The sequence below is a fragment of the Cicer arietinum genome, chromosome 3 (genome assembly GCF_000331145.2).
Source record: "Cicer arietinum cultivar CDC Frontier isolate Library 1 chromosome 3, Cicar.CDCFrontier_v2.0, whole genome shotgun sequence".
Classification (NCBI taxonomy): domain Eukaryota; kingdom Viridiplantae; phylum Streptophyta; class Magnoliopsida; order Fabales; family Fabaceae; genus Cicer; species Cicer arietinum.
Window position 1 is genome coordinate 44,869,888 of NC_021162.2, and position 7,488 is coordinate 44,877,375.

Genomic DNA, 7,488 nt, shown 5'->3' on the forward strand with positions numbered 1-7,488 from the left:
TAAGTCCCTAATGCAAACTAAAAGTTTGGAAGGAGCCCTTACCTCAAAGTTAGCTTTATCGAGTGTTTCCGGTTCCGCGAGAAATTCCGGTAAAATCTCCGCTCGCAACGCCGCTTCCAAATTAGTGCACTAGCACCGTAGCACGGAGGTGAGCAACTTTCCCTTCTATCTCTTCGAGAAATGAGGTTTGGATCTAGAAGAAACGGAGGGGTTTGTGTTTGGATCTCAAAAACCGTATTTCTTCGTTTTCGAATCAAAGAGGAAGAGTGGAGTTGCAAAAACCTTGATCTAACTCACACCCAACCTTGGGTCACTAGCTTTGAAGAAAAGGAAGCAACGAAAACGAAAAATGGAGAAGGATGGATTTTTGGGTTTTCTTGCGTAAGGTTCAGAGGAGGGAGATGGAAATTTGGGAATTTCCTTCCTTTCTTTTTCTTTCCTTTGCTTTTCCTTTCTTCCTTTTTCCTTCCTTCCTTTATATACTATTTTCTTTTCCTTTTCCTTCCTTCTAGTTTTCCTTTCTTTTTCCCTCCAAGCAAACATATAAATATATAATAAATATAACTTAACAAATATCTCAAAATCTAGATATTTATTAAATTACCGTTTTCACCCGAAACGCCTTAAATTCTCCGTAAAGGATTTTCCGCAGTTAAATTCAATTTATTTATCGACGAGAAATTCTAATTGGCATCGAAATATCTTTTTGATTATAAAACTCCAAAATATTATTAACTTTGGCTTAAAAACCTCCGAGCCAAAATCCAAAATACACCAAAAATACATAAATGGTACTTCAAAATTATGGGTCTTACAGAATCCTATCAGAACTCGACAGTTAAGCGTGCTTGGGCGAGAGTATTATTAGTATGGGTGACCTCTGGGGAAGTCTTCGTGTTGCACCCTTTGGAAGAAAGCAATTTTAGTGTGGTTCTTTTTATTTGTTCTAGGAAATATAAAGTTATTTGTTATTTAGAAAACAAAATATATGGTTGAAACGAATTTCAATTTGTCGGGGGTGTCTTGTCTTTTTTATGTATTTTATGTAGTGAAATGCATATATTCAATTACGACGCACTGGTTAATAGGGGCGATCATACCAGTATTAATGCACCGGATCCCATTAGAACTCTGTAGTTAAGCATGCTTGAGCGAGAGTAGTACTCGGGCGGGTGACCACCTGGGAAGTCCTCGTGTTGCACCTTTTTTTTAATATTTATTTTGGATTTTCTAGCCATTTTACGGAGCTACACGAGTAAGTTGACAAGAAAGTGATTTTAGCGTGGTTCTTTTTATTTGTTTTAGGAAATATAAGGTTATTTGTTATTTAGAAAACAAAATATATGGTTGGAATGTATTTCAATTAGTCGGGGGTGTCTTGTCTTTTTTATGTATTTTATGTACCGAAATGCGGATATTCAATTCCGACGCACTAGTTAACATGTGCGATCATACCACCACTAATGCGCCGTATCCCATAGAACTCTGCAGTTAAGCGTGCTTGGGCGAGAGTAGTACTAGATTTGTTGACTTCCAGAGAAGTCCTTGTGTTGCACTTTTTATTTATTTTTATTTGGATTTTCTAGTCTATTTTCGGAGCAACATGGGTAATTTGACAAGAAAGACATTTTAGCATGGTTATTTTTATTTGCTCTAGGATATATAAGGTTATTTTTTATTTAGAAAACAAATTATATGGTTGGAAAGAATTTCAATTAGTGGGAGATGTCTTGTCTTTTTTATGTATTTTATGTAGCGAAATGCATATATTCAATTACCAGTATTAATGCACATGATCCCATTAGAACTCCGTAGTTAAGCATGCTTGAGCGAGAGTAGTACTCGGGCGGGTGACCTCCTGGGAAGTCCTCGTGTTGCACCTTTTTTTTAATATTTATTTTGGATTTTCTAGCCATTTTACGGAGCTACACGAGTAAGTTGACAAGAAAGTGATTTTAGCGTGGTTCTTTTTATTTGTTTTAGGAAATATAAGGTTATTTGTTATTTAGAAAACAAAATATATGGTTGGAATGTATTTCAATTAGTCGGGGGTGTCTTGTCTTTTTTATGTATTTTATGTACCGAAATGCGGATATTCAATTCCGACGCACTAGTTAACAGGTGCGATCATACCACCACTAATGCGTCGTATCCCATAGAACTCCGCAGTTAAGCGTGCTTGGACGAGAGTAGTACTAGATTTGTTGACTTCCAGAGAAGTCTTTGTGGGAGATGTCTTAGCATGGTTATTTTTATTTGCTCTAGGATATATAAGGTTATTTTTCATTTAGAAAACAAATTATATGGTTGGAAAGAATTTCAATTAGTGGGAGATGTCTTGTCTTTTTTATGTATTTTATGTAGCGAAATGCATATATTCAATTACGACGCACTAGTTAACAGGTGCGACCATATCAGCACTAATGCATCGGATCCTGTCAGAACTCCGCAGTTAAGCAGACTTGAGCGAGAGTAGTACTAGGACGGGTGACCTCCTGGGAAGTCCTCGTGTTGCACCTTTTTTTTTAATTTATTTTTGATTTTCTAGCCATTTTTCGGAGCCACACGATTAAGTTGACATTAAAGCGATTTTAGCGTGGTTCTTTTTATTTGTTCTAGGAAATATAAGTTTATTTGTTATTTTTAAAACAAAATATATGGTTGGAACGATTTCAATTAATCGGTGGTGTCTTGTCCTTTTTATGTATTTTACGTTGCGAAGCGCAAATATTCAATTACGACGCACTAGTTCACAGGTGCGATCATACCAGCACTAATGCACCGGATCCCATCAGAACTCCGCAGTTAAGCGTGCTTGGGCGAGAGTTGTACTAGATTTGTTGACCTCCGGGGAAGTCCTCGTGTTGCACCTTTTTTTTATATTGTATTTTCTAGCCAATTTTCGGAGCAACACGGGTAAGTTGACAAGAGAGAAATTTTAGCGTGGTTATTTTTATTTGTTCTAGGATATATAAGGTTATTTGTTATTTAGAAAACAAAATATATGGTTGGAACGAATTTCAATTAGTTGGGGGTGTCCTGTCTTTTTTATGTATTTTATGTAGCGAAACACATATATTCAATTACGACGCACTAGTTAACATGTGCGATCATACTAGCACTAATGCACCGGATTCCATCAGAACTCCGCAGTTTAGCGTGCTTGGACGAGAGTAGTACTAGGATGGGTGACCTCCCTAGAAGTCCTCGTGTTTAGGGTTCGGAATAGGCTAGGCCGTCCGACAGGGGCCTATGGCCTGGTCTACTTATGGTCTGGCCTGGACTAGCCTATTTATTAAAAGGCTCGGGTCAGACTATTTTTAAAGCCTATTTATTTAAATAGGACAGGCTTAGGCTTATATATAAGCCTATTAGGCCAGACAGGCAAACCTATATATATTTAATTATTTATTAATGTTATTTTTTATTATATTATTAATAATATTATTCTATCACTCAGTAGTCATTCCATATTCGATAGCCATTTCATATTCGGTAGTCATTCAATTAGTCAATAACTCAGTAGTCCTTCCATATTTGTTTGAGACGTAATAATGGGTGGGTATATTTCAGAAGAAAAAAATCTATTCTTTGAAACCAAGAATTATGTTTTAGGGTTTAAATGATGTTTGTTTCAGATTTTTTAAAAATTATTTTGTTAGATAAATTAGGGTTTAGGGTTTAGATATGTACATTAATATTGGTATGTGGATAATGTGGTATGAGAAAAGCATTTAAATGTTTTAATATGAATAAGACTTTTAAATAGGCTTCCAGGCCAGGCCAGACTTTTAAAATTACCAGGTCAGGCAGAAAATAAAGCATATGATAGGCCATAAGCTAGACCGAGGCCTAAAAAATTAATCGTAGGCCAGACTCAGACCTATCAAAGTCTGGCCTTGCCTGGCCTATTCTCACGCTTACTCGTGTTGCACCTTTTTGTTAATTTATTTTTGATTTTCTAGCCAATTTTTTGGAGCAACACAGGTAAGTTGACAAGAAAGAGATTTTAGAGTGGTTGTTTTTATTTGTTCTAGGAAATATAAAGTTACTTGTTATTTAAAAAACATAATAAATGGTTGGAACGAATTTCAATTAGTCGGGGGTGTCTTGTCTTTTTATGTATTTTATGTAGCGAAACACATATATTCAATTACGACGCACTAGTTAACACGTGCGAACATACCAGCACTAATGCACCAGATCCCATCAGAACTCCGCAGTAAAGCGTGCTTGGGCGAGAGTTGTACTAGGATGGGTGACCTCCCGAGAAGTCCTCGTGTTACACCTTTTTGTTAATTTATTTTGGATTTTCTAGCCAATTTTTTGGAACAACACCGGTATGTTGACAAGAAAACGATTTTAGCGTGGTTGTTTTTATTTGTTCTAGGTAATATAAAGTTAGTTGTTATTTAGAAAAACAAAATATCTGATTGGAACGGATTTCAATTAGTCGAGGGTGTCTTGTCTTTTTTATGTATTTTATGTAGTGAAACACCTATATTCAATTATGACGCACTAGTTAACAGGTGCAATCATACCAGCACTAATGCACCTATAGAACTTCGCAATTAAGCGTGCTTGGGTGAGAGTAGTACTAGGATGGGTGACCACCTGAGAAAATCTCGTGTTGCACTTTTTTTTTTTTTTTTTTTATAAATTTATTTTGGATTTTCAAGCCATTTTTCAGAGCATCATGGGTAAGCTGACAAGAAAGCGATTTTAACGTGGTTCTTTTTATTTGTTCTAAGAAATATAAGGTTATTTGTTATTTAGAAAACAAAATATATGGTTAGAACAAATTTTATTTAGTCGGGGGTGTCTTGTGTTTTTTATGGCTTTTATGTAGCGAAACACATATATTCAATTACGACGCACTAGTTAATAGGTGCGATCATACCAACACTAATGCACCAGATCCCATCAATACTTCGCAGTTAAGCGTGTTTGGACGAGAGTAGTACTAGAATGGGTGACCTCCTAGGAAGTCCTTGTGTTGCACATTTTTTATTTATTTTGGATTTTCTAGCCATTTTTCAGAGCCACACGAGTTAGTTGACAAGAATGCCATTTTAGCGTGGTTCTTTTTATTTGTTCTAGGAAATATAAGGTTATTTGTTATTTAGAAAACAAAATATATGGTTGGAACCAATTTCAATTAGTGGGGGGTTTCTTGTCTTTTTTATGTATTTTATGTAGTGAAACGCAGATATTCAATTACGACGCCGTAGTTAACAGGTGCGATCATACCAGCACTAATGCAACGAATTCCATCAGAACTTCGCGGTTAAGCGTGCTTGGGCGAGAGTATTACTAGATTTGTTGACCTCCGGGGAAGTCCACGTGTGGCACCCTTTTTTTAATTTGTTTTGGATTTTCTAGCCAATTTTCGTAGCAACACGGGTAAGTTGGCAAGAAAGCGATTTTAGTGGGGTTCTTTTTGTAACACCGTAGATTTTATAATAAATTATTTAATTACTTAAGTACGATTTTAAATAATTAATTTAATGTTAAAATTATTTTATAATATATGATGATAAATTTTCTGACTAATTTTCCGTTGTATAGGTATTTCTATGATGTGCTAGTTTTATAAATATTAGATTACATGAGTGATATAAATAAAAATATTATATTTTATTCTTTAATCTATTTTATAAAAATAATAGTATTTTAGTGTAATATATATATATTTTTAAAAAAGATTTTATATGATTTTACGTATATATACGTGTACTCAATTAATGTAATACTTTTATGTGCGCTTGACTAATAATTAGATATTAAATATGCACATATTTATATTTCAATAATTTATAATTATTTTCTATTTTTAGTTATTTTTTTTATAAATAATTATCTTGAGATAGTAGTGATATTGAGTTTGATTTCCTTTATTTTTATATACTTGTTATGACATTGTGATTATATATATATTTATTAAGATTCAGTAATTAATACAAAGTGTTGATGTTATATTTATTTATTTATTTTATAATTTCGACTTTTCTCTAATGGTGGTAATATTTTAATTTGAGTATTTGGAAAAATAAGTATTATTATAGGGATTATTTTGAATATGAGAGTTTTGATTATTAATGTATTTTAAAAGATTATTTATTTTTATTTATAAATTATTAATTTTGAAATATTAATAATGTTTTATTAATAAAATTGTGTTTTAAAAAAAATAAAATAAAACTAGTAAAACCTAAAATGAGACCAATGGGTTTGACCTATGTGTGAGCCATAATTGTTAATAAAATAAAACAAACAAAAGTTTGACACCGATGATCGATAATTGTTCCGGAAAAGTTTCTCCGTTCTGGTCCAAATTTTAGTATGTCGTTTTATTCATTTAGGTAGTCAAATAAACATACTTCCTCAGATTTTTAACCATCCAAATTTCTCTCTAAAATACTCGACTTCTCCGTTTATAAATTTCCTTAGTTTGAACCGTTCTTCTTCACCGTAAGTCCGATTTGAGTGAAACCAACGCCAAAACGATTGTGTGAAAAATTGATATTTTATCCAATGATTTGTTTTCTGATTTATGGTAAGTTTTCTTGACCGAATTTCGAAAATAATTCTTAGAGTGTCTTTTCATAATCTATTTTTGACGTTTACCCATAAATTATCGAGTTAGATCGATTGAAGGACAAAGAGTAAAAAAAACAAAGGTTGTTTGCTCGTGGAATCATATTCGTGTGTGAAGCGCTGAAATAAGGTAAGGGGTGAGAGAGCGTTTGAATTCATGATTATAATATATTGTGAGATGAACGGGAAAACCGTATTTCCCAACGATTCATCCGGGGCTCGCTACGTATGGCAGTAGCCCTTTGAGGGATAAATTAATTAATGTGTAAATATGGAAATTGTGAGATTAAAATATAGAATAGAAATATTTGTAGCGTGTTGGTTGATTTAATTTCTTCGAATGTGTGATATTGATATTATTGTGATATTGGGTGTCGAATTAAATTTATATATGTGTCTGATTAGATGAGTTTATGTGATGTGATAACAAAAGTTGGATGGGTTCTGATAATTTTATGTAATGATGATGATGTACGATTAATAATTGTGATGTTATAAATTTGTGATAATGTTTGATTGATGACAGTGATGCTATAAATTTATGATTAGTTTATGTGATGATGATGATAGTGATGTTCTAAATCGTGATGAGAATATTGAATTAACCCTATAGTTGATGAAATAATGGTGATTTCAATTTGTGTTTGAGATGACAATTTTAATGGAGTATCATATACCAACGAGCGAATAAAATAAATATTGTGAATTTGTGAAGTGGAGATTATTTTGTCATCATATAGGTAGGGTTTGACAAGCCTAGTGATTCCGAGGAAGTACAACTGAATGAGCCTGATCGTGGCGGTCTACTGTCGAGCCTTAAGGCAAGATTGTTAGACCTTGGAGGTATTCGGGTGGCGAATTCCTAGGTGACTTGGAGGTAGCACTCCAAAT

At 33.6% G+C, this 7,488-nt stretch overlaps 4 non-coding genes and 6 pseudogenes across 4 annotated transcripts; all 10 read left to right on the forward strand.

Annotated features, from left to right (window-relative positions):
- Nucleotides 1-1,086: 1,086 nt before the first annotated feature.
- On the forward strand, nucleotides 1,087-1,205 carry LOC113785881 (5S ribosomal RNA). Its single transcript, XR_003472065.1, has one exon. It is a non-coding gene; the product is annotated as a 5S ribosomal RNA (ribosomal RNA).
- A 236-nt stretch (nucleotides 1,206-1,441) lies between these two features.
- LOC113786022 (5S ribosomal RNA) lies at nucleotides 1,442-1,559 on the forward strand (annotated as a pseudogene).
- A 207-nt stretch (nucleotides 1,560-1,766) lies between these two features.
- LOC113786025 (5S ribosomal RNA) lies at nucleotides 1,767-1,883 on the forward strand (annotated as a pseudogene).
- A 518-nt stretch (nucleotides 1,884-2,401) lies between these two features.
- On the forward strand, nucleotides 2,402-2,520 carry LOC113785924 (5S ribosomal RNA). Its single transcript, XR_003472104.1, has one exon. It is a non-coding gene; the product is annotated as a 5S ribosomal RNA (ribosomal RNA).
- Nucleotides 2,521-2,754: 234 nt separating this feature from the next.
- LOC113786013 (5S ribosomal RNA) lies at nucleotides 2,755-2,873 on the forward strand. Its single transcript, XR_003472175.1, has one exon. It is a non-coding gene; the product is annotated as a 5S ribosomal RNA (ribosomal RNA).
- Nucleotides 2,874-3,102: 229 nt separating this feature from the next.
- Nucleotides 3,103-3,221, forward strand: LOC113786014 (5S ribosomal RNA; annotated as a pseudogene).
- A 951-nt stretch (nucleotides 3,222-4,172) lies between these two features.
- Nucleotides 4,173-4,291, forward strand: LOC113785913 (5S ribosomal RNA). Its single transcript, XR_003472094.1, has one exon. It is a non-coding gene; the product is annotated as a 5S ribosomal RNA (ribosomal RNA).
- A 236-nt stretch (nucleotides 4,292-4,527) lies between these two features.
- On the forward strand, nucleotides 4,528-4,639 carry LOC113786021 (5S ribosomal RNA; annotated as a pseudogene).
- A 247-nt stretch (nucleotides 4,640-4,886) lies between these two features.
- Nucleotides 4,887-5,005, forward strand: LOC113785990 (5S ribosomal RNA; annotated as a pseudogene).
- Nucleotides 5,006-5,236: 231 nt separating this feature from the next.
- On the forward strand, nucleotides 5,237-5,355 carry LOC113786019 (5S ribosomal RNA; annotated as a pseudogene).
- The last annotated feature ends 2,133 nt before the right edge of the window (nucleotides 5,356-7,488 follow it).